This window comes from Arvicanthis niloticus, chromosome 26 (genome assembly GCF_011762505.2).
Source record: "Arvicanthis niloticus isolate mArvNil1 chromosome 26, mArvNil1.pat.X, whole genome shotgun sequence".
NCBI lineage: Eukaryota > Metazoa > Chordata > Mammalia > Rodentia > Muridae > Arvicanthis > Arvicanthis niloticus.
In genome coordinates this window covers 28736555-28762741 of record NC_133434.1, presented here as the reverse complement: position 1 = coordinate 28762741, position 26187 = coordinate 28736555, and the positions used below count along the sequence as shown (strand labels likewise).

The window sequence follows — 26187 nt, the reverse complement described above, 5'->3', positions numbered from 1 at the left end:
CCTGTTTGAGTTCCTATCCAAGTTTCTTTCAGATGAACAGTGATTTGGAAGCATAAATCAAATAAATCTTTCTTCTCAAAGTTGCTTTGGTCATGGTGTTTCATCACAGCAATAGCAGCCCGAACTAGGACAGTCCTTGTCTTAGTTACTTTTCTATAGCTGTGATAAGACCATGACCAAAACAACTATTTTGTGGTTTCAGAGGCTTAAGAGTCCATGACAGTGGAGTAAAGACATGAAGGTCAGACAGCTGAGGGCCCAGCTCTTGATCTGCAAGTAGGAGACAGAAAGGGAGTGGGGAAAGGTTTGGGAATGGTGGGAGTCTTGAAGTTTCAACGCTTACTCCCAGTGAGACACCTCCTTCAACAAGGCCACACCTCCTGTACCTTCCCAAAAAGTTCCATGAACAGAGGAACAAGTATTCAAACATCTAAGACTGTGGGGACCGTTCTTACTCTGGCCACCACAAGCCTCATCTTCGCCTTCTTAGAGATGGCCTCTCTCTGCTGCTGTGTACAGCAGTGCAGCTGCCCCATGAGCTTCTAGGGATTCTCCTACATCCATGTTGTTCTAGGAGCACCAAGATTACAGATACATGCTACCGCACATAGTTCTATGTGAGTTCCAGGGACTCAAACTTAGTCTGCATGCTTAGACCACAAATACTTTTGATTCTGATCTCATCAGCCTCTTTTTTTGTCTGCTTTTGTTTTTCTTTTCCCTAATTCCATACCAGCATGGGTCAGACCAGAGGGTCTTTTATCCATGAATGTTAAGCATTCTATATAAAATAAATAATGCTATTTTACAAATGCATAGAGGAGCCAATGGAATAGATGAAATGCTTGTTAAGGGCATTTGGTCTCGATGCTGCCTCAGAATATAAGGGTATGACTGTCTTTGGGAAGCTATGTGGCATTGTTCACACAAGTTTAAGACCCTGAAAGGAACTTTTACTCTCCTTTCAGTGCTTAGGTTATGTAGGCATAACCGAGAGGAGGTTGGCATGAAGGCTCCTGCTTGGATCCCCAGATGTTAAGATGGTCTCATCATCTTAACTTCAGGTCACTCTTAGTGGATGTCATGATAATTCTGGAAACACAGGCATTGTGAAGCACAGAACGTGTGTCCTGTGGAGGGACCCACTGGCGTGAGTCACTGGCAGTTAAGGACTGATATCAGACAGTGCATTTCAGTTTTGGCTCAGGCCCTTACTGGACAGGAACTAGCAGCTGGATGAAGTGACTAATGCCTGTGGGTAGGCTGGAGAGTCCAGCTTTGTGGTGGAGAGTTTCAGTCCTCAGCCTGGTGGAGGAGTCCCAGTGGCCAGTGGGTTGTCTGACCTAAATATCAAAGAGCCACCTCTGCTATCTGTTTCCTGGCTTGGCCATCCTCCCACCCCATCCTCCAGGATAGAAATGGTACTTATAAGGGAGCACTCCAGATTTGGAAAGGGTCCTCAGATGCACAGGCTCAGAGGCGGGGGTTTGATGGGGTGAGGTCACTGTGTTTCCATGTTACTTGCTGAAACCCTTTGTTCTTTTGGAGTTGGCAAGACTTGTCTTTTCCTGAGCATTTAACAATAGTTTCCCTGTAAGGCTATTATGAGTCAGTTAAGAGTTGTATGTGCATGCATATACTAGAACACACGCACACACACACACACACACACAGAGAGACATGTTTATGCATACACAAATGCGTATATATACCCTCCCATGTATACATGCAAATATAGGTACAGACATAAACACACATACACAAACTTCTTTAAAAGTGGGTTGTGTGTTCCCAGTTTTGTGTTTTGTTTGTTTGTTTTTTTTAAGAATTATTTATTTCACATATATGAATGCTCTGTCACCATGTACACTTTTGTGACAGAAGAGGGAATCAGATCCCATTACAGATGGTTGTGAGCCACCATGTGGTTAGTGGGAATTGAAATCAGGACCTCTGGAAGAGCCATCTCTCCAGCCCCCCCCCCCGCTCCCCCCCCCCAGTTTTACTTTTTAAATAGCAGACTTAGGAAAGAAGAGGAGACTCTTAGTAGAAGAAAAGGAGCTCAAATAATTCCATCATTAGGCCTGTATCATTTTCTTGGGTGTTAGGTCTGTGTTCACTGCCTAAATCCAGGTCAAAATGTTACTAAGTATCATAGTGTCAACTTTTGACCATTATAACTGCCGAAGTTTAAATGTCCCTTAAATTCCCTGTGTGTAGTCTTAATTCTCAATGAAAAAGTACTGGGGAATCAGGCCTGATAAGAGAATTTGTATCAGCAGAATGCCTGGGCCTACCCTGTTTCACAGGTGAGCTGTTATGTCATCCCTGGGTTAGGCTTAAGCTGCAAGGTGCAGCGGTTCCTCACGACCAGCTGCAGCGAAAACCCAGGGGGAGAGGCAACCATTTAGAGGATTATGTTTCAACGTATAATTAGGTGAAGATTTAATTTAAGAACCCAGACCATAATCAGAAGCCTCATTTCCTACAGAACGAGCACTTTGATTGTCTATTTCATTTCATCAAAATGAAACGGGACAGGAGTCAGTCTGCTATCCTTCAAGATGTTCTAATTTCAATGGTCCCTAAGCATTTCCTGGGGTGACTTCTGGTTTCTTAACTCTCATATCAATTAACTTTTGGTCTCTGTGACCACAGTTCCTGACAGAAACAACTTCGGGGAAGAAAGCTTTCTCTTGGCTCACGGTTTCTGTCAGGGGCACACATAAGTGTGTGGCAGTGTACTTACTCAGTCATGGGTCAGAGTTCGGGGCCAGCTCTACCCTTCAAAACACTCTGGAGGAGAGCTTAATTTAGCTCCTCTCAACTGCTTGCAGGTTCCACTGTTTCCCACAGTAGCACTAGCGGCCAGGGACCATGAGCGAAATGTTAGTCTGTGGAGAACATTTCAGATTTAGGTTCTCCCAAGTCTGTCTCTCAAGAGCAGAGATGGAATGCTCTCTTTTGTTCTGTGTTCTTTACATCTCAAAGATTCGGATTTGCTTATTTATTTATTTATTTATTTATTAGCATTCTTTAACCTTTCTTCTTGCTGAAGGCTTTGGATAGTCTTCCTCTATGGTGTACAAAACAGTTCTGTTTCTTCTAGAACTCTGGATTTTTGTTTGATGTTTTGGGGTTTTTTGTTGTTTTGGTTTTTTGGTTTTTGAGGAAAACCAGGAGCCTCCGTTTGGTTGATAAAGGCCTCCACCCTCATCCAAAAAGGCCTATGAGGGTGGGGACAATGAATTGAGAAAAGGTTAAGGTTTTGGAACTGCAGGCTATTTACTCTCCTCCCCTGTCTAGAGCTAGACAGAACAAGAGTGATGCTTGTTTTAGACATGGAGTTTTATTAGGAAGTTGTTGGTTCTGGTTCTGTGTGGCTGATTTGGAGCAAGGTCTATTGGCATTCTGAACTTTAGCATCATCTCTGAACAGAACACCTCCAGCTGCTGGGTTCCAAGGGCTCCTTTACCTTTCAGTCTGGAGCAGGGAGATGGAGTCTCTTTCTCTGACTGAAGTGTGGGGTGGGGGCGGGGGTGTTTACCAGCACTGAGGCTGCCTGCACTTCCTCCTGGGATCCGGAACTTGACTCCTTCGTCTTCATAATCTGAAATCCAATCAGAAGTGTTTACTGTTGTGAGGATATTGCTCTCTGCTGTGATAGTTGTTCTTCATTACCAAGTTGATGGGATTTATAAAGCATCACCATGGAAACAAGCCTCTGGGCATGCCTGTGAGAGAGTTTCTAGATTGGGTTAAGTAAGGTGGAGAGCCTAGTGAAAGCGGATGGCAGCATTCGATGGACTGGAGTCCTGCACTGAATAGAAAAGTGAGCTGTGCACCAGCGTTCATCTCTCTCGGCTTTCCGGTTGGGTGCTGCAGCTTCCTGCCTTAAGCTCCTGCTGTCCTGCTGCCCACACTCTGATGGACTGTACTCCTGAAAAATGAGCCAGGTAGTCTCGGTCAGGTGTTTTTATTATAGCAGTGAGCAAGTAATTGAAACTTTGTTTGAGACAGGGTTTCTCTGTGTCGCCCTGGTTGTCTTAGAACTCACTCTGTAGACCAGGCTAACCTCACACTTGAGAGATCCCCCTGCCTCTGCCTCTCGAGTGCTGGCATTAAAGGCGTGCACCACCACGCCTGGCCGACTAATACATTGCTCAGTGAGGTCTCTGAGCTGACATTTGTGTTTCCTTTGCCAGTGCACTGCTGTAGGGTAACATCTGGACTGGAATCGAGGCTCCTCTGGTGCTTGGATGTCCCTGTGCTGCTGGATCAGATTGTTGAAGACTGTGAGTAAAGTCCCTGTTGCTGTTTGAGATTGTGGGTTAAAGAGTCCAGGAAGACCTGGTTGGTGGACCCATTCCCTCCGGGCACAGTTAACCTTCAGTCATTGGCCGAATGTGCCCTGTGATAATTATGAAATTGGCCCAGTACAAATCATGAAATTACTTAAAACACTATGACATTTTCTGGTGATACCCATCTCTTCCAACCCACCTACCTACCTGTCTGCCCATCTACCTGTCTCTCTCTTTACCTCTATGTCTATATATACGGATATCTATATCTATCTATATTTGTTGATAACTCGATCACGTGCTAATTCAGCCTGAACTCTGTAGATAACATTGTATTGCAGTGTCCAAAGTGTGGGTGAGCCTCATAGAGCCAGGCTCTCCTATGCCCAGCTCCAGAAGCCTTGGAGATAGCAGTTGAAACTTTACGTGACCATTCTGTTTCTAATACCAGCCACCACCAAAGGCAGATCCACCATTTTTACCATCCTGTTTCCTCCCTTCCCTTTCACCACACTCCAACCACATTGCTATTGCTTCTGTCCTATAGGAGGACATTGCACATGATGGGGATGCAGGAACCATGGCTTCCCTAGTAACCTTCTCCCTCTTGTTCCATCCCACTACCACATTTTCCCCCACCCAAGTGTTCACACATGTCTGTCTTTCTCCATCTCCATCCTTATCAAATCTTTCTTTGTACTCGTCTCAAGGTGGATGTCTTCTTCTCTCAGTCAGTTGGTAGACTGTCCATTCATTTGACACTTATTGAGTACACACCAGCCATTCAGAGCCAACCTGCTGTCATGGAACTCAGTCCAACAAGAAAGAAGAGATGACATAAAACCCCAAGTCAACCATCACAGCCCTGCGGGAGTAGCCTGCTGGGTTCTAAGTACTCTCTGGCTGGGTCACTAAAGTACTTTGTTAAAAGGCTAACCCTTGGGTCCTGCTCATGTAAAATACCACCCTGTACTCCATTACTCTTCACATAATATGTTTTCTGGGTTGTTTTGGTTTGGTTTTTGGTTTTCCAAGATAGGGTCTTTCTGTGTATCTGTGGCTGTCCAGGGTTGGCCTTGAACTCACAGAGATTCTCTTGCCTCTGCTTCCCAAATGCTGGGATTAAAGGCCTGTGTATCACTGTTCAGCTCAATTTAATATGCTTTAGTAATTAAAATAAACTGTAGATTCTACTGTGGGATGACTGGGTGAGGCCTGAGAGTCAGCTCTGTTGACATGTTCCAGATGGCACAGATACTGATGGTTTATAGACCATACTTGGGAAAATAATGTCTTGATACTTTACATACAAATATATTGCTTTGATGTTCTCAGTACAAAGATTTGTTATGGAGTATGACTTAGTAAACTCCCTGGCAAAAGAGAGAGAGAGAGAGAGAGAGAGAGAGAGAGAGAGAGAGAGAGAGAGAGAGAATATGAATGAGAATGAACTCACCAAAGGCCTGGCAGGACTTTATTTTGTCTTTTACGTCTGGTGCTTGTACATCATTGCAGCTGTTATAGGTTATGGTTTTAGCTTCTGGATTTTTTTTTTTTTTTTTTTTTTAATATATCCTGCTGCTTGCATCCATGACTTGAAACCCTCCAGGGCCTTTGTGCAATGGGCATGCTGTCAGTAGCTCTTAGAACAGCTGGGTTCTTTGATTTGGAAGAGCAGACAGCATCAGCTGGTCGTATGCTATACCTTCAAGCTGACTGTTAGAGGCCATATTCAGAGTCATAAACAGGGTTCAGAGACCTTAGAGTGAGAGAGAGCTTGAGAAGCGTGACGGTAGTAGGGTATGGCTGGAGGGGCTTAAAGGGAAGGCTTCAGTCCATGTGATGAGTGCATCCTGAAATTATGATACCTTGGGATCATAGTAGTGTACTCTGAACAGTTGGCAATCCACCTCAGTAGACACTTTCAAATATCTGGTTTCCTTTTATATAAGAACTAAACTAATTCTTCTGAGATGTTGACAGTTCAAAAAGCCATATATGGAGTCCTTGCAATATCCAAGATGCCAGGATAAGTGTCTGGTATACATTCTTGCAAACTAACTCTCCTGCTGTTTAGGGAGCAGATGTGCCCACTGTTTCAGTGAGACCTGGGATGAAGGTACTCACTTGGGGTCACACTGCAGGAGCGTGCCAGTGGTTGATACAGTCTGGACTGTTGGTCTCAGATGGGACTTTTTCTATTCTTGTTCTCACTACTTGGGCCATGAGTGAAAAAAAAAATTTTTTTTTGGCAAGTTACCAACTCTGTAGTGTAGCTGCTGTGAACACATGGCAATCCTCCTGTCTCAGCTTCCCATATGCTGGGAGTATAGGCTTCTGCAGCTACCCCGACTAGAAGTAGGCCTTAAGGACAGTGTATAGTGGGCTGCTCCTTATTTACTCATCTGTATTTTATTTCCTCATAGGCTCATTGTGTACCTAGGGAAGACCTTCCCAGTGGGACAATTTTAAAATATGTTGGTCTCGAGTTCAGGAAGGACTCGGTTGTTGTGATAACAGTGTTGTATGACTTTTGCTGAGGGATATGAATGAATGTCTATTCAGGTAGGGTACAGATGGTAGACCAAAGAAGTGACTCCACCTATGTCTAGCTTAGTGGACTAGTGAGTCTATTGGGATTATTGACATGAGCATGGGTGACTCCAAGGCAGCTGTCTTTCTGAGAAGCTCACCCTAGGATGGGTGACACCTCACAAAAGCTTTATTCCTGGAACTCCCTGGCCAACTTGCAAGTAGCTTGGTTAGCAGAAGAGCCCCTCATCTTGAGCAATTGCTTGCTATTCTTATAAAGGAACCTTGTGAGTCATGTAATTTTCAGGATCTCCCTGAGCCTTGCAAGTTGCCTTTACTTTTTCAGTCTTAGGGCCTTTCTTCTCTTTCTGGGAAAGGGCTCTTTCAATTCAGAAGAAATCGCTATCTAATAGGCAGACATAAACAGGAAAGAGAAATGTAAATTTGGGGGTTGGATGTCTTGCCCTACCTCTGCTAGCCTCAGAGGTGGCAGGTGCTGGTTGCTCAGGGATCTATAGCTGTAATTCAATCGTCAATGGCTCACAGTGGGGAAATAGGAGGTAAAGGGTCAGGAGTTGGCTCACTGTGCCCTAAAGAAAGAATTTCTGGACACTCTGGTGCTTCTATAGCAAAGATAATCTCCAAGCAGCTTCACTGAGCTCAGGTTTATTTTGTCTGTTCTATGTCAGACCTGGCATTTTAATGGATTTTAAGTCTTCAATTTGATTTGTCAATATTTGGCTTCATGGTCCTGTGTAGTTCAGGGTTGGGCCAAGCCATTTGCAGAATTGAGTTTATTCATTTAGCCAATTATCCACATGAAGTGTACACACCGGTTTGCAGACTTTGGGCACTGGCAGATTGGAGCCATGCTCTTTCTTGTACTGCAGGCTCTTCTGCTAAACTGGTGCTTATAGCTCTCTGCTGGACTGTGAGATGCCTGGCGTGACAGTCACGTTTAAACAGTCCCCTTTTGTACTTTTAGGTCCAGAGTTAGCCTTGCTTTTCCATCGGGAATAAAGGCTCTGAGCTAGTGAGAGCCAGGGTCAAAGCCAAGCTTTGTAGTATGGTGACTCTCCAGGTCCCCAGTGGGTCTTGCTGTGGTGTGCCTTCTGTACTTGCCTTTCTCACACAGGCTCCCAGTGGCCAGTGGTCTCTGGTTTTTTTTAGCCTGAAATGGAGAAGTGATTTTGCTTTGAAGGCAGTTGTAGATATAGGTTCTTTGACTTCTCCATGTTTATTCTGGCCACATATCCTTCAAGGATTGGCTGTAGTGTCCTCTAGTCCGTGTGGCTATCTGGTTTCCTCCAAGTTTGTCTGATGTTTCATGCCACCTGGAGCCAGCTGCTTTGTCTTTATACAGTGAGCCCGTTGGGGGCAGGATGGGGATGCTGCAGGGTCAAGTGAGGTATCTATCACTTACCTCTGAATTTGGCACCTAGCCCTAGACTGTAAGTGCAGTAAGCATTTATTGCCTGAACCCAGTAAAATCGCGTCTTTTCATCCATTTGTATCCCTAACTCTAGTCTGCCAGGAGAGAGGAACAACAGAACATTGTACTCATGATGACCAGGAAGGCCCGTGCGTTGGAATGGTGGTCGTGTAATGACGAGTCTACACATGAAACCACACAGCAGGTGTCCCTAGGCTTTTATGCCTTGAGGCATGCAGACCTCTCTAGGGTCTTAGGTTATGTGAGGCAATGGTAAAGAACAGGTGGGCGGGAAGGGCTGGACTCAGAGTACGTTCTTTCCTGTAACACAGGTGGTGTTTGTCTTTCCTTTAAACGTTTTCTGACTTTATAAAGTTTCAAAAGTAATTTACAACCCGTTGATGTTCTGAATAAAATAAATACAAAAAAGAAGGAAAGGGTTCCTCAAAGAGAGTGCTTGGTCACTAGTGGTTTCTGGTCAGGATGTCAGCTATGCCAGCCTTTGGGTCTGTGTGTGAAACAAGCATTAATATTGCCAGACTGGCTGCTGACTCTCTCTCCTTCTACCTACCTGCCTCCTCTTCTTCCTCTCCTCTCCTCTCCTCTCCTCTCCTCTCCTCTCCTCTCCTCTCCTCTCCTCTCCTCTCCCCTCCCCTCCCCTCCCCTCCCCTCCCCTCCTCCCCTCCCCTCCCTTCCCCTCTCCTCTCTTCTCTTCTCTTCTCCTCTCCTCTCCCCTCCTTTCCCCTTTCCTCTCCTCTCTTCTCCTCTCCTCTCCCCTCCTTTCCCCTCTCCTCTCTTCTCCTTTCCCCTCTTCCCTCCCTTTCCCTCTCCTCCCCTCCCCATCTTCTTCCCCTCTTCCTTCCCTTCCCCCCTCTCCTCCCCTCCCCATTCTCCTCCCCTCTTCCCTCCCTTCCCCTTCCCCCTCCCCTCTCCTCTCCTTCTCCTCTTTTTCCCTCATTTCCTTCCCTCCCTCCCTCTTGGGAGAATGAACATGGGGAAGTGCTCCACCACTGAATTATACCCTAAACTTTTCTTTCCCTTTTGAGACTGGGTCTTGCTAAGTTGCCTAGGCTGGCCTTGAACTTTCTTTGTAGCTCAAGAATATCTTGAACTCAAGTTTCTCCTTCCTCTGCTTCCCCGAGTACAGATCACAGTCACCATGCCTAGCTCCTGTTTTACTTTAAAATGACAGCATACAGAATTCAAAGCAACTATGGAAGAGTCATCTTCAGTAACAAACGTGTGCTGTGGGGGAGGGATGTTTTTAAGATGGCAGTGTAATTACCTTTTAGCTTGCCAAGGCAGAGACCCAGCTTGTTCTTGTTAGGTCACAGTTCTCTGGCTGCCTCTTTGCTCTTAAGAGACACAGCCCTACAGCTTTCTCTGTAGAGGTGATAGCAAAGTATGGGGTCACTTTGTAGTGTCACAGAGCTGAGTTGTTATTTTTCCACCTATAGCTGTAAGCAAAATCTGCTCCGCAGTCTCTACTGTCCAGACTCAAGGCAGCCTTGGGTTAATACTGACTTCTATCCCAGCGTGTAGGCAATAGCACATATATAGAACTTCCTTCCTCTGAAAACCTGTGAGAACAAGAAACCCTAGATCTGATGAGAACTGACAAGCTTGGAACAGAAAGGAATTGAAGGTTCTTTCCCTTTAGAAATGGTCCCGTTTTCTCTGTCCCTGATGGGAGTCTGTCTCATGAAGCTTTTCTTTGGTTCTGGAAGTTTGCTCTCTCATTTGGCAACGCTATGGGTGCAACTCTCTTAATAAAGCTCTGCTGAAGGATATTCATGTCAGCTTGCCTTCTGCAAGCATGTAACATCTCCCTGCCCTGCAGAGTAGTACTGTGTGAGTGCTAGAGTCATTGCATTCCAGCTGCATGTGCAGTGCTGTGTGAGCACCCACTGTAGTCACTGCATTCCAGCTGCATGTGCAGTGCTGTGTGAGCACCCACTGTAGTCACTGCATTCCAGCTGCATGTGCAGTGCTGTGTGAGCGCCCACCATAGTCACTGCATTCCAGCTGCATGTGCAGTGCTATGTGAGCATCCACTGTAGTCACTGCATTCCAGCTGCATGTGCAGTGCTGTGTGAGCACCCACCATAGACACTGCATTCCAGCTGCATGTGCAGTGCTGTGTGAGCACCCACCATAGACACTGCATTCCAGCTGCATGTGCAGTGCTGTGTGAGCACCCACTGTAGTCACTGCATTCCAGCTGCATGTGCAGTGCTGTGTGAGCACCCACTGTAGTCACTGCATTCCAGCTGCATGTGCAGTGCTGTGTGAGCACCCACCATAGACACTGCATTCCAGCTGCATGTGCAGTGCTGTGTGAGCACCCACTGTAGTCACTGCATTCCAGCTGCATGTGCAGTGCTGTGTAAGCACCCACCATAGACACTGCATTCCAGCTGCATGTGCAGTGCTGTGTGAGTGCCCACTGTAGTCACTGCATTCCAGCTGCATGTGCAGTGCTGTGTGAGTGCCCACTGTAGTCACTGCATTCCAGCTGCATGTGCAGTGCTGTGTGAGTGCCCACTGTAGTCACTGCATTCCAGCTGCATGTGCAGTGCTGTGTGAGTGCCATAGTCTCTACATCCCCCTGCATGTGCAGTGCTATGTGAATGTCCACCATAGTCTCTGCATCCCCCTGATGTGCAGTACTGTGTGAACGCCATACTTTGCTGTTTTTGTTTCTTGTCTGCACAAGGCCAGATGCTCACTTTTCTTGCTCATTCACAAACCCTACAGCAAAGCCAGGGTTTTTCATAGAAAAGATTCAGTGTGGACACACAGGTACTATGATTAAGTACCCAAATGCCTCTTCATTCCAGCTATCCTGGGTAATCCAATCTGTCCCATTATTTTGTCAGGAATGATGTGTCCAGTATGATGTGTAGTCAGAATTCTGTCATGTGGGAGCCTGAGATGCAAGTTTCTCTCCATTCACAACTCAAAAAACAAAAACAAAGAAAGAAACAAAAAGAAAGTGTATGATTCTAAAGAAATAAATGAGTTGGAATTTGCAGGTTGTCCTTCCTTACAGAGATTTCATGCCTGGTTGTGAATGTTCTTAACTCTGTTTGCTTTATGTGAGGACTAAAAATACTCTTTAGCTGACATCAAGACTAAATTATTCAATGTCTTCATGAGCTTTGGGTCTGAGAAAAGGGTCTTTATAAATAATATTACTCTTTGTGATAAAGTTAGAACATATTAAATACGTCTTAGACTGTGATTCCATTCTAAAACAACTCTGCCAGAGTGTAATGACGACATATTGTTTTTATACCATTAAATATGGTCACAGTCACCTATTCTCCCATTCCTGGTTACCCTTATTTGATTTGAAACAGGGTCTCTGCATGTTGTCCTGGAATTCTGTGTAGACTGGGATAGCCTTGAACTCACAAGAGATTCCCTTGTCTCTGCCTCCCAAATGCTGACATCAAAGGCATGTGCCACCACACTGGCAGGGCCTCATGAGTATCTTTCACACCTTCTCTAACTCCTTTCTTTTCTTTGTTCAATACTGCAATTAACGTCTTTGAAATGCTTTTTTAAAAGCCTGAGATGGTTATGTCTGTAGAATTTCAGGGTCAGAAGATTAGTTTAAAAAATTTCCCGTTAAAAATAGAAAGTGTTCCCAGATATGGTGGCACATGCCTTATATCCCAGCACTCAAGAGGCAGAGGCAGGTGGATCTCTGTGAGTTCGAAGCCAGATGGGTCTATTTTGCGAGCCAGGCCAACCAGGATTACATACTGAGACTCTCCAAAAACAAGTAAACCCCAACAAAATATAAAATGTACATCTCCAACCAGGAGGATGCTCAGGAGCATAGAAGATCACCAATATTAAAACCGTTTAAAAATTACTTTCTAAACAAAATGTGGAAAGTCTAAAATTGTTAGCAGAAGTTTTATTGTATGCTTGTATTATCACATGTGTGTATGCATGCCCTTCCTCCAAAGTCATCTAGCCAGCAGACCTGTGGCCAAGAAGCTTTTACTGGTTTTGTGGTTCAGCCACCTAGACTTGCCCAGGCCTTTCCTTGCAAGCTCCATTCCCGAGATTTGATGGTCTTTGATTCTGAGAGATGCTTGCACACGCCTGCTCAGATCTGAGAGGGAAAGTAAGTTGAGTATGGAAGTTCTCCTGTCCTTCCTTACCCACAGAGACCTGGCCTTCTTATGTGGCAGTTTTCCTCCCTCCATTTTGGCTTGCAGAGACACTCCTGCAAATGCTTGTTATGCCTGTGCTGGTCTTTAGCATTTGCTGGAAGCGCATTTCTCCAGGGCTTTGTCATATTGCATTGCTCTTCAGCAGGCCTCAGTGACAGATCTCATATTTAACTGGAATGATGACACTCCCTGGGGATGAGCCTTGCTGGCCTGACTAACCCCCAGCAGGCTGCTTCCTGCCTTGTTCCCTGTGCTCTCTGTCTGATCCATCCTTGTTGTTACCAGTATCCTTAGAATAGATCAGAACTATTCCTAGCTCAAGTTCTCCTGGCTTATACATGCCATTTTCTTTAAAAGTGATGCTACCTTCTCTGGATCGCTCTCCTGGCCACTCCGGTGGGCCCGTGCTTTAAAGTGACTAGAAAGCTGGGCTGTCAGAAATAATGGTTTCTCTTCTCTTCTAGGGTTGCCTTGACCTTCCTCCAAAGGGGCTGTTTCTTGCCAGATGTTAGTAGAACAAAGAAGTGGGCGTTCCAAATAGGCTCCGCCCTAACAAACCCTGTTGAAAAGTCCTCCTGGCTTTGGCAAGATCTTATTTGTGCTACAGCCTAGTAGTCAGGACAGAAGCTGTCCCACCCGGATGTTGTGTTCTGTGGAACTATTTCTGTGATAAAAATACCCTCCCTTCTCAGAGCAGAAGCAATCGCTTCAGTATCTCCTGCTGTGTAGCCGAGTAAGAACTGCACCCACCAGCTGCATTTGGCCCTGTGTCCTTTGGCCAGCTGTGTGGCTCCCAAGAGAGAAGTGCAGTTGTATGGAGAAAATGTGAGGGAGAGAGTGGAGGGAGGGAGGAGGTGATCTTTAAGCAGCTGCTGAACTCTGAGTGTCAACTGCTGCTCCGGTTGCAGGGCCTGCAGTGTGGACGGTGGCTCTCCTGATTTCAGCATAGGGCCAGAGGAAGTACCAGTTGGCCTGGGTTGGGTCCCTGAGGTACCCTGATGCAACAGATGTGAGCTGATACCTGGGTGCCTGTCTAGACCACTAGGCTCTGCAGATTACATGATAACTTGGGATGCATTTTACTTTTTCAAATAGTTAGTTTTTATTTCTTATTTATGTGTATGTGAGTAGGGGGTACACATGGGTGCACATGCACGTGTGTGCACGGGAGCTAGAGGCTAGCCTCAAGTGTTGTCCCTTAGGAGCCACTTACCTTATTTAAACATATGTCTTATTTCTCTATTTTGCGAATGCACACATGCATACATCATGGGTCATTGTAGAGGTCAGAGGACAACTTTCCTCTGTCCCCTTGTTGGATTCAGAAATCTAACTCAGGTTGGCTGGCTTGCCCCCCATGTCCTTTGACACACCGAACCATCGCACCAGGCCCAGGTACTTTATCTTTTTGAGATGGGGGTCACTTCTCTGTTTTTAGGTTATGCTAGCTGGCCAGCAGGCCTCAGGATCCTCTTGTCTATGCTGACCTAGCACTGGGACTACATTTCCCATCATGCTTGGCCTTTTAACTTGGCATTAAGATCCTCTTGTGTGCACGGAGAGGATTTTACCAAATGAGCCATCTCCCCATACCACACTTTATTTTTATTTCTGAAAAGAAAGATCTCAGAGTTCTAGAAGCAAAACATGTAAAACAGGGGCAGCAAGCAAACTCAGCCCACACAGAGCACACTCATCACAGAGCGTGGGTTAATTTTCTGTCCAAAGCTTGGGGTCCAGGCAGGAGTCATACCTTTTTCTAGTGGTGCCTCACAGAAGGATCAAGAGGTGAGGTCCAGGCTCCATAATCCCATCTGTCAGGATGAAACCTTAAATCCCTTGATGGAAGTGTGCTAAACAGCCTCCCATTACTGTAACAAAACACCCCTGGAAATCAACTCTGCAGGAGGCAGCTTCATTACTTTCCTGGTTTCAGAGTTTTAAATCTGTGGTTGCTTGGCTGTGTTGACTGTGGGCCTTTGATGGCATGGTACATCGTGGTTGGACCACGTGACCAACATAACTGACTTATTTACTTTGTGGCAGCTGGAAAGCAAAAGGACACAGAGACAGAGTTAAGGTCCCAACAGTCTCCTAAAGGATACTCACCCAATGACCCCATTCTACACTTTAGTGATCTGCCACCTACTTATGCCACAGACTGTGTCTTGGGTTTTACTGTTGTAAAGAGACACCATGACCAAGACAACTCTTATGTAAAGTGGGAGCATGGCAGCGTTCAGGCACATGTGGGGCTGGAGGAGCTGAGACTTCTACATCTTTATCCAAAGGCAGACAGGAGAAGAGTGGCTTCTATGCAGCTAGGATGAGGGTTTCAAAGCCCACGTCCATAGTAACACACCTACTCCAAGATCACACCCACTCCAACAAGGCTACACCTCCTGGTAGTGCCACTCCCTGGGTCAAGCATATACAAACCACCATAGACTGGGTGGGAACTAAGCCTTCAATTCAGAGGCCTGCTAAGGGGCAAGCTTACAAAACACAGACACCTCTGTTTCCTCTCTGCTGTGACAGATGACTGTAAACTACAGTACCAATATAGCATCTTCTAGTTCCGCAGACATCTGATGTGCATCTCTGTGGGCTAGAATTAGGGTATTGGTGGGGGTCCTGTTTCTTCCAGAGATGCCAGGAGAGAATGGAGCTGTTTGCCTTCTCTAGTTTCTAGAGCCACCCATGTTCTCTTCCCAGTACTCCTTCCTCCGTCTTCATATCTCTTTGTGCCATCTCTTCTTCTCAGTCCCATCTCCCCTTGACCATGGGAAAAGCCTCTGCCATCCCTTGTGCATATGGATTATAGGATGCACTCACCCTTTCAGGTCCTTACTTGATAGCTCCTGCAAATCCCCTGTTGCCAGGTAAGATGATTCCCCCATAGGCTTCACAGGTTAGGTTATGGATGCCTTTGAAGTCCATTTTCTGGTCAAGTGTAGTAAATGGTCCAGTGGTTGGCAGGAAGATAAGTAGCCTAAAAGCAGACACAGGGACCCAAGTATCTCCTGATGGGTTCTCCCTGGTCTGCTGTGTTGTGTGATGATGTCAGGTGAGTGACTCAGTTGTAGGCTAGGCCCTTCATTGCAGACAGTTTGACCCTAAAAAGTAGGCCATAGAGCATGAGGAAAGCCAAAAGTGCACCTCCTCCCATGAGGAGAGGGCAGATCCCACTGCAGGCTCTTCTGCACTGTGAGACTGTTATGTGCATGGTTTCCAGTCAGTGGATCAGAACAGAGGCAATGGAGCAAGCACAAAGTGAGAGTGAAGGCTGGTGGGAGGGTGGGGGTGGGAGCTACTGAGGGCAAAGGCAGTGGTTTGTAGGCTCCTGGATTGGTCACAGCAGCTTCACACAGACAGACCACCAGCCAGATGCAGTTGGGCTGACTAGACCGTGAGAATCACAGCAACGTGGCCAAAATGTTTGTGTGTATGTGTGAATTTGAATAATTGGTGAGTGACTACCCAGCACTGCCAACGAAAACAAAAACTTGAATGAGGCCAATTTTCAAATTCTGTCTGATGAAACATAAACAGAGTGTTTATGAAGCAGCCCCACTGCCGGAGCGATTATCTTCAGAAGACAATGTTCAGCCAAATGGCTCCTAATTGATCTCAAAATATTTACTAAGCCTAGTGCTATCTGTGATAGGTTCCTATTGAGTTGTTGATTCAGCGCCCCCCAAGACAGTAAAATATGAATATTCTAGGACTAACAAAAACAACTGTCACAAACGAGGTGTTAAAGATATAAATACCAGATGCACAGCTCCTTGGCAGAACAGAAAAATGCATACAGGAACACAGGAATCCCTTTTTCTTTTCTTGAGCTCAGAATTAGTGAAAGTCCAAAAAAGTTACCCATCAAACTCAGGCAGGAAAGGTCTTTCAAAGGCAATGTTTCTTGAAACTTTTCATGCAGCTGCTAAACAATTGCAAAATTTGTCATTTTGGAAATCCTGACTTTATACACTTTTTTTTTTTTCCCCTCCCAGGATTGTAAATACCTCAACATGGTGGTTTCAGAACAGGTTTATAGGCCTGGAGAGGTGGCTGAGCTGGTTAGAGTGTTTGCCTTTCATGCACGAAGCCCTGGGTTCACTCTCCATCGCTGTATAAACTGGGTATGGTAGCACATATCTGTAGCCCCAGCACTTGGGAGACCGAGGCAGGAGGAACAGAAGTTCCCTGTTATCTGAGCATTTCAAAGACCCTGTCTTAGAAAACAAACAAAAGAACCAGGTTTGTATCCTCTAACTCCCTCCTGTGTTTGTGCTCAGTTTAGATATGAGTTGCTGATGTATGGAATACAGTGGAAGTGAGGGGGTGTGACGTCAGAGGCCGGGTCAGGAGAGGCATGGTGGCTTTCTCAATCTCTGCTGACTGTGAAGCCTGCTATGCCGTAAGGTCACTCAGGAGGCCTGTATAGGGCTGATACCGGGATCATGTCTATAATTCCAGTGCTTGGGAGGATGAAGTAGAAAGATCTAGAGTTTGAGGTCTACCTGGCATACTTGAGACTGTTTTTACAGCAACAAAGGCAGAGCTATATAGTGAGAAATCAAGGCTTCTGTCTACAGTCAAGAGTGCCATCTTAGAGGCCAGACTCCCTGCCATTCTTGAGGCATGCTGTCCAGCAACCCATATCCAGAGAGAACCATGGGTCTGAATGAATACTCTCAGATTCCAGAGAACTCCTGCTACAAGACTGTTCACCCTGGGTGGGGTTGGATGGGAGACTAGGCAGTGGCTACCTTCATCCTCTAAGGTCCCAATGACAAACCGGATTTTGATTTTACTAAGTTCTTCCTGGGGACCCAATGAGTTTATTGGTTTACAAAGCATGGGCGAGTGACCCCAGTGTACCCATAATGAATGTTTGCACCCAGCATGGACGATGGCTCCTTCCAGGACACTAAATACCTCAGCACGGTATTTACACAGCTGTACAGAGGGATCACCTTCCTCTAGTCTTCCCCAGCCTATTCACTCCAGCTCCTCCTGGAGACCTCAAGTCTGTGTGGGATTAGAGCAGAATGGCATACATCTGGCTGGGAGGAGCTGCTGGCTGCTCTGGTGAGGACTCTGACCCCTCCTTCTCTGAGGGAAAGTCAACAGTCCTCTAGCCCCACCTTGGTGGTCTTTTGCAAGGAGCACAGCTGATCAGATGAAGATGGTAGCAGTTCTGCTTAGAGGATAGACCTGTACACCAGCTTCTGATTCACTGGGGCTGTGAGATAATGTTTATTTTAAGCTGGTCCACTTTGGGGTAAGTCTTGGCAACACTTGTAGTAAACAGTAGACTCAAGACAAGACAGTTAGCACTTTTTGCTGGCTCAGGTGTGGTCAGACTCCCCTGGCTGAGTCATCTGTCAGGATGTTGCCATTATTTTGCAGCTTAGCTTTTTAAAGAGATGGCTCCCATAATAGACATGTAAGTCCCACCCTTCCCTGCTGTATGTATCCTTTGAGAAGACAGTTCCTAAGATTAAATTGATTAATGGGCTCATTTGTTTCTCCAACACTTTTGTGATTTGTTCTGGGCAGTCCTTAATGTTCGAGCTTGCTTTGTGTGCTTATCTCTGTGTGACTCTGTGACACGGGCCACGCACTTCTCCCTCAAAGGAATCTGTGGTGACAGGAAGCCTTTGGCACATCCTAAAGACAGCTGGTTGGAAAAATAAATACACCCAGGCATATGTTCCCTGAGGATGTGCCTGAGCTGGAGTAAAAATTACAGGCATCCCTGGGGAAGCCCTAATAGGAAATTGTCCATTTTTCTTAAAAGGGTGTTAGCAATTTCTTATCTTGTGCCTTGGGACCTGAGGTGGTGCTCCCTGGTTGTGTTTGTCCTTAATTTTAAAGACAAATGCTTTGCTACTTATGAAAGTCTTTCATGAGAAAAGGGCTTTGGCCAAGCACTAAGTATTTCTTGCTCTTCCTCTACCTACTATGTGTGTGTGTGTGTGTGTCTGTGTGTGTGTGTCTGTGTATTTGTGTGTATCTATATGTGTGTGTGTGTGTGTCTGTGTGTACAACTATGCAGGTCTGTATGGAGGTAAGAGGTTGATATGCGGCATCTTCCACAATCATACTGTACTTTATACATTGAGGCAGGGTCTCTTGCTTAAACCCAGAACTTGCTGACTTGCCTAGCCAGTGCACACCAAACCATCAGGATGCAGAAGATAGAAATGATGAGACAATAGCAAAGCTATTATTGAGGTTTCTAGAGAAGAGGCAAGGCAAAGCTTGGTGTTGGTAATTTCTATCTGTTTTTATCCATAGGGGCAGCTCCTTAGATAAAGAGTATAATGGGGCAAGTCTGTAATCCTAGCACTCATGAGGTTATGATAGGAGGGCGGTTGGTGTGAAACTATATAGCATGATGTGGGGAAGGGTTTTTAATATAATTATTCTTATGGTAAATGGATGGAAAAAGACAAATTCAGGGGAGGTGGGGAGATGGCTCGGCGAGTAAAGTGCTTGCCATTTCATAAGCTTTGTGGTCAGAGTTTGGATCTGCAGCCAGCACCCATATAAGGAGGAGGTAGATGTGGCATCCTGTCTGTAATCCCAGCCATGGCAGGCAAGAGACAAGACCAGGATGCTTGGATGCTGGAATGATTTAGCTAGTTTGACCATCCAAATGCTTGAGCTCCCAGTTCAAGTGAGAGAGACCCTTCCTCAGCATGTAGTCTGTGATGGAGAAAAGCAACCGACATCAGTCTCTGGCCTCGAGTATGTACATGCGGGGACACACACACACACACACACACACACACACACGTTCACCCCTACAAGTGGAAACATCCACATACACACACCACACACACATACATGTCCTAAAACAGTCTGAATAAAAAAAAAAAAAAAAACAAAACTACAGACTGTAGCCTTACAACAACAGATGGACTGGTGTTATCCAGAGCTGGAGCTTATCAGATGCTCCAGGGTCATTACCACCATTTTCACTTGGTGGTACTTGGAGATTTCCTAACAGTTACAGGAAAGGGGCTCTGCACCCTTCTGTGGAAGGTGTTCTGGGTGTGCTTGTCCTTGCTCAAGAAAGTGCTTCCAGGTAGGTGACATCTCTTCTCATTTAGAGCTAAGAGGCAGGCGAGTAAGTAGCTTCTGAGAACGGGGAAGCAGCTATCCCCCTTCTGGAGTCTTCCTGCCAAGCTTCTGGAGAGCACATAATGTATTTTCATAATATCCTAAGTGTCTAGCTTATAGTAAACTTTGAACTAGCTTGTCTTCAGGTGCTTTTTATAACTTTTACTTGTTACATGTGTGTACGTATCTAGGATTTAAAAATATTCAGAATCATAAAATAGAAGCCTCACTACCTCTTTTAAAAATAATACCTTGTCATAAATGTTTTTCTTTCTGATTTTCTCCCCTAAAACATTTTTCCTTGGAAATTGAAAGTGTTCCCAAATTGTTGGGACTGGAGAGAGGGCTCAGCACTTATGAGCTTCCTTGCAGAGGACCTGAGTTAAGTTCTAGCACCCATGGCAGATGGCTCATAACCTCTTGTAACTCCAGCTCCAGAGGAATCTAAAACCTCTGGTGTTCATGGGCACCTGTACTCATGTGAACATAGAAACAAGCAGATGTAATTAAAAACTAAATGATCTTCAAAAAGTCCCCAGATTGTTAAGTCACAGTGAAAAACCTGCAAATAGCTTCTTATTTTTGCATTCCTCTTTTTTTCTAAAGTGTTGCTTTCTGTCACGGTGGAGATCATGTAGTCACAGAATTCTACCACAGAGGACTGTTGTCGTTCTTACGTCTGCAGAGATCCTTGTGGTGATGTTTCAAGAGGTGTAGAGGCTCCAAGTGACCCTGTGACATTCCCTGCAGTTGGCAGCATTTGAGAATTGTAACACACCCTTCTTCCTGGTTGGACGGTGGAGATGGGAAAGAGGCTGAGGATGCAACTCAGCTGGTATGGTGCTTCTTTATCATCCAGGAAGGCCTGGCTAGACTCCCAGCTCTAACTAAACCCCACGTGGTGGTATATGCCTGTAGTCCCAGTACCGGGAAGAAGGTAATGCCTGGGCTGCATGAGACCCTAAAAAACTAAAAAGAAAAAACTTGGAATTCCCCAAAGAGAACAATATTCCACGAATCTGGAAAGAGCTAATTATGAGGATTCCAGTCTCCTTCTGCCCTCTTTGGGGGGGCTGAGCTGAGTAAGATGTTTGTAGCACATGGCTGGAGAGCCAGATAATAGGCACAAAATCATGATGTGGGAAGCTGGTCCCAGAACAGCTGTCAGCCAGCTGCTGTGCTAGTAACTGGGCAAATAGTGCGTGAGTGTTCATCTGAGAATCTTAGATTGTGTCAGAATGGAGCTATGCAGAGCCGTGGTCCTACGGACCTGTCACAGACATCCTAGCTCTGGGCTCACCTCTTCCACCTGCTGGGTTGCTCACTGAAGGCCAGGGTCAAAGCTGCCATCCTCTTCAATGGAAACCCTGGTGATGTACCCTCCTCCTGTCCTGCTAGACTGGATGATGTAGGGGACCCTATGCCTGACTGGCAAAGACACCTCATAAACTACCGTTCTCTCTGCAGTTATTCAGTGTGGGATGATTTGAGCAGGTTGTTGCCAGGAAGACTGTATTACAAAAGGCTGGCGTTAAAAAGGTGCTCCAAATGTATGCGGTGTACTGTGTAGAAGTGCACCAGCTAGTACCCAGCACTAGTGCAGGTGAATAGCCTAAAAGAAGGAAGATGCTGGGGAAGGCTTCTTTTAAATGTGTCAGGATTAGGGACCTGGCCTCCTTTGGACCAGCATAGACTGAAATGATTTACTTCCAGGAACGTACATCACTAGAGGCCAGATGAGAGACTGGCCAGTGGATTTTCACAGGAACTTTATCTTTGTGCTTTCTTATTATTATTTTTTTTAATGGCCCAGAGCATCCTCAGACCCATGAGCCCTTGTTTATGTCCTCAGGGCCATGAGCCCATGTTTCCCTTTAGAGTTTGTATGGACACAACCTAGAGTTATCCTGTTCCTGCAGCCTTCTCCTCAAGGCTTGCATACCCTGCTCTAAAGCAGGGACATGGTGAAATTGAATTACAGCCTCTGCCTATTCTGGGCCTCAGCTGGCTGTGTGTGTGTCTGGGTTGAAACAAAGGCAGAGCTTCTCTAGACTAAGGGATGTCCTTTGGGTGGGTGGGGGTGGGTGGGAATCTGGGCATGTCACTAATCCTCCTTCGGGCAGGAATTGGCTGAGAAAAGGCTATGTGACCCTATTTAGGAAAATGGATACACCCTGTTAACCTTTCTTCTCTTAAGAAGGAAAAATCATTACATGGCAGAGGTTCAGGCCCCACGGGAGAGTTTCTGGATGATTCTCCATTTTCAGAGTCATGTGTCCATGGATGTGATAAAATTATCAGTACTTTCAGACCCCGCCCCATCCACCTTCATGTGTGGGTCATATTTCTTGCACATCCCAGGTCTTTGTCCTTCTCTGTCCAGCTCTGGCAGTCAAGGATCAAGATGATATTGTAATGTGAGAAGAGGGAAAGGCTCATCTGAAAAGAGGTGGCCCCTTGTGCCTCCCCATCCCTACCTTCTCTCCCTCCCACTTGCCCCTCTCATTCTGGCTCAGTGCTGGTAAGTGATATGGGGGTTCTGAGTACTTTCTTCAGTATAGCCTAAAGGTGGCTTGGTCTCCTTATAGCCTCTCTCAGCTCCTCCGAGCCCAGCTCAGATCCAGGTGCTCAGTCTTCCTAGCTACCCTGTCTAGCCCTCCTTTCCCTGTGTTTCCACACATCTGCCACTGTCTTGTAGGCAACAGATAGAGTACTCAGGCCCAACTTGAGCTGCCCCGCCCTTCTCCCTGCCTGCCTCTGGACTGCAGAGTCCCTCGACTTTTTTGCACTCACAGTTACATTTGTGCAGAGGCTTCAAGGTCTCCTGGCTGGAAACTGCACTCCTGGAAGACAGGATGTTGCTCATGTTGTTATTTCCAGCCATTTATCTAGTCATTCATTTCTTTATACAATTACCCTCCCAGGACCCAAGAGTACAGATATGAATGTGATGTGTTGAGCCACGTGATAGGGGTTGTAAACCGCCTCTCTCTCTCTCTCTCAGTTGAGAAAGATAGGCGCCTTCTCCATGAGCTTGCCCTACTTAGCAGCAAAGGGTCTGCCTGCCCCTGGCCCCTGACTGTGGGCGCTGTGAAACTCATCTTAGGAAAATTTCTCTTGGGAGTGGCAATGTACGGGTCAGGAGAGATATCTCTGGTGAAGTTGTTTCCTACCCTCTGCCAGCTGAGTGTAACCTAAGCAAGGCAGAGAAGGGAATCTGGGCGGGCAGCTTTTAATGAGATGAGTGCCATCAAAGCACGGGGCTGAATATTTGGAGTGGAGTTTGAAGGACCTTGGAATGTGGACACAGGGAAAATTGGACCTCTGGTGCTGCAAAGGGTCCTAGGCCTGTCACCTGTGTCCCCTGGAGAGTGAGGACTGTTATTACTCATCCTTTTTCAAAACCAGCGGTTTTGTGTGTGACAAGCCCTGGGGGACCACATTCCACCGGACCCTTTTATTAACAAAATAGCACTTTGCAGCCTGGCGGGGTGTGGCCGGAGAGCCCTTCCCAGACAGAGCCTAGAGGCACCTGGCTGGGTAATTGCATGCTTGCCTTTTGGCTTCTTCTCAGTCTTTCAATCACAGATGACCTCTTAGCTGTAATTTCTGGACCCTGCAAAATTTTCTCTTTTTCTCCTCAGTAGGTTTTCTGAAGCTACACAGGCTATGCTAATGATCAGAGCAGTCACCTTGGATACCAATTAAGAGTAGATGGGCAGGGTCAGGATTGATTCCATCTGTCCCAGGTGTCTCTGGGAGGAGGCAGAACCCAGGTGGTGGCGGCCGGCTGGGCAGGACTTCCCTTCTCTCTCAGAAGCTTCACTGGTTTCGGGAAGCTGCTGGCCCTGAATTGTCTTGAGGGGGACTCCGCTCATTCCTGGGCCAGGGCTGCTCAGAGAGAATCTGCTCAGAATGCCCTCATTGTGACTAACTTCTTTAGGATGATGTAGAAGAAGCTTTCAGCAGGGGACACTAACCCCCACCCCCCACCCCAAGAGAGTGTGTTTGAGCAAGTTTCAGGTAAGGCTTGGAATTTGTGCAGTTAAAGAGGTCCTCTGGCAAGTAGGATGGCTCAGACCCCAGGACTGTGGGCTCCCTCACTGTCCCAGCTTGAGTTTATCCTGATCCTTATATCTCTTATATTGGGCTGCAGCTGGCTTCCTGAACAAGCTCTGTGCTGGGACCCCTGTTGAGACATTGTTTGTCCTATGGTCAGTTGAGAGTGGTTCCTGGAAAGGGTAAACCCAGGTGTTTGTGTTTGTTACCAATCACTCTTTTTTTTTTTTTTAAATATGGGTTGTGACTCTCTTTAAAGTTACCTTGCCTGGTATTGCCTTATGCAAGCAATGTAACAGTGTGGTTAATCTGAATACATGTACTTTATTGTATGAGCTGCATTCTGTTTTATTGTCAACATTGTCTCTGTTTCCATGTTAGGAAATAGTCTCTTTGTCCCTTCTGCACTTACCTGGAGGCAAACTCTCCTCTCCCCGCATCCCCCCTTGCTTTATGACCATCCCTGAGTTATGTGGCTGATGTGCCATAGCTTTGCATGGAGCAATTGTATGTGTACATTTCTGACCCCTGAGGGAATGAGGCCTTGGTTTTTGGGGGATTCTCTGTGTCTTAGGGCGTGCCTACTCTAACGGTTTAAAATCTGTTTGCTGAGAAAATGAATGAATGAATGAATGAATGAATGAATGAGCGATTGAATGAGTAAATGAATGTCCTGTGGAATGGGCATTCCCAACAAGTTCTTAGTGTGCTGATGGCAGGACACATGCATATTCTCTATAGCTTCCCTCCCCAAGATGTCTGGGGCGTGGGGAAATGCTTAATTTTCAGCTTGAAATTGCAATAATTGAACCAAGCACTTGAGTCTTTGAGAGTGAAACAAAATGATTCGGGAATGAATGGATTCAGCTGCTGAGGGTTGGCTATGTGGAGCACATCTGGGTGACTTACCTATGTGCCTGTTGGTCTTTGCTCAGCTCCTGTGAGAAGGTCAGCAAGCTCTCCTCACTCTCCAGTGGATGAAAGACTCCTTCTTCTTCTAGTGGGAGAGAGGCCTACTTTCTGGTCCACTGATAACTTTGGTTGAGGGCTTTTAAAAATCATCTCTCAGAATGCTTTCCTGGTATTCTAGCTATACAGGACTGGATTAGCCACGGGTCACAGTGACAGGCAGAGCCTCATTGCAACATGATTGTTTTTCACTAAGAGGGTGATGGTTTTATACTGAAAGATGCCATGGTCAGTCTGATACAACCTTAAACCATTACTAATTGAAGATATATTGACTACCAATACTCACATAGGTTCTTCATTGAATGGCAAGGCTTGGGGTACTTTTCTTAGCATCTGGTCCCTTGATGCTTGTGCTTTTGTTTTGTTTTATTTTGTTTTGGTTTTGTCAACTTGACACAGGCTAGATTCATTTGGGAAGAGACAGCATTAATTGAGAAAATTGTCCCTACCAGATTGGCCTGTTCATTATTGAAACAAGTCAGGATAGGAACTCAAAAACAGGGCAGGATCCTGGAAGCAGGAGCTGATGCAGAGGCCATGGAAGGGTGCTCCTTACTGGCTTCCTTAGCCTACTTTATTATATTGCCCAAGATCACCAGCCCAGGGATGGAAGCATTTACAACGGGCTGGGCCCCCTCCCATCAATCACTAATTAAGAAAACACCTTGCAGCCTGACCCTATGGAGGTGGTTTCTCAACTCAGTTTTTCTTCTTTCAGATAACTTTAGTTTATGTCAAGTTGACACGTAAAACCGGCTCCGAGCAGGCCATGGAGAACAAGCCAGGAAACTGCCTTCCTCCATGGCCTCTGTTTCAGCCCCTGACTGTAGGTTCCTGCCTTGAGTTCTGACCCTGACTTCTCTGGATGACAGACTGTAAGATGAACTAGACCATTTTCTCCTTAGGTTGCTTTGGCTATGGTGTTTTACCAGAGCAATCGAAAAGCGCGTAACACAATGCTACGTAACACGTGACAGGCACGTGTTATGTGTTCAAGGCTGAGGAAAGGTCCATGTTTCCTGTCTTAACTGAGAAACTTAATGTGTAGACTTTGATACCTGCCAAAAAACAAGTAAGAGGGGCTGCAGAGATGGCTCAGTGGGTAAGACACTTGCTGCTCTGGCAGAGGACCCAGCTTTGATTGCCAGCACCCACATCAACAGCTCACAGCCATCTGTAACTTGAGTTCCAGGGGATCTGATGCCCTCTCCTATCCTCTGAGGACACCAGACCTGCACATGGTACACATACGTACATGCAGCCAAACACTTACACGTATAAGATAAAAATAATAAGATGCAAAGATACGTAAGTGTATAAGTTAAAGTTAGACTTTTGTAGTAAGCTCTCTAGTTCTCCTGTCAGACCTTAATGTGTCATCTTGGTAATCCCTTATGCTGATTTCATTGCTTCTGACTGGTTTGATTCTACCCACAATCCCCCTGGTGGGGTTCTAGTGGTCATTTTTCCAGTTTTTAAAGCTCAGGGTTAGTAAATGAATGCCGCCTTACCTGCTCTCTTCCGCCTTTCTGGAGGCTGAGGATGAACTTTCTTTCAGCCAAAGGAG

At 46.0% G+C, this 26187-nt stretch overlaps 1 protein-coding gene across 3 annotated transcripts in view; it reads left to right on the top strand.

Annotated features, from left to right (window-relative positions):
• Positions 1-26187, top strand: part of Tln2 (talin 2) — a 412083-nt gene that overhangs the window by 63705 nt on the left and 322191 nt on the right. For 2 of the 3 annotated variants that reach the window (XM_076925418.1, XM_076925416.1), the window contains exon 2: positions 4206-4295. The exons of the other annotated variant lie outside the window; for it this stretch is intronic. The gene's annotated coding sequence lies outside the window, so the exon portion shown is untranslated. The remainder of the gene's footprint in view (positions 1-4205; positions 4296-26187) is intronic. 3 annotated transcript variants of the gene reach the window in all.